The sequence below is a fragment of the Solanum tuberosum genome, unplaced genomic scaffold (assembly GCF_000226075.1).
Source record: "Solanum tuberosum cultivar DM 1-3 516 R44 unplaced genomic scaffold, SolTub_3.0 scf00908, whole genome shotgun sequence".
In the NCBI taxonomy this organism is placed as follows: domain Eukaryota; kingdom Viridiplantae; phylum Streptophyta; class Magnoliopsida; order Solanales; family Solanaceae; genus Solanum; species Solanum tuberosum.
In genome coordinates, this window is record NW_006239806.1 from 8,621 (window position 1) to 9,177 (window position 557).

Consider the following 557-nt stretch of genomic DNA (forward strand, 5'->3'; position numbering starts at 1 on the left):
AGAGAACTTATAGATTAATTGTGACTAGGCTAGACTTTAAGGGGGATAAGCTCTCTCTCGAGAAACTTACCCAGTTTCAAATGGGTTCCTCACGGATGCCCACTTGCCGCATGAAGAACAGCCTTCGCCTTAACCCACTCACTCTCTCGAGTTGAGTGTATGGACATGGGACTAGGGTTCACTCTCTCGAGCTGAACCTCATGTCGACCCACTCACACTGGCCATCAACTTAGTGGTCTTTGTTTTACGACCTCTCTCTCGAGCAAGCCGAAAACACATATATGAGACTATATTTGCAACTACAACCTAATTAAATTCATCGACAACTACTAAATGAAATCACATTTAAACTACAAATAGACTATCAACAAGCAAGATCACCCATATTCGCTAAATCACACCCCAAGAATTGGGGTTTTTAGCCACACATCAAGAGTTTTTAGCCACACATCAAGAAATAGAAATTTATACCTAAATGAGCCTGCATTCAAATGGGTATAAAGATTTTAAGTCTTGTTATAGGCCAAGAATGAAGGATCCAAGAGACCCAAGTCCAA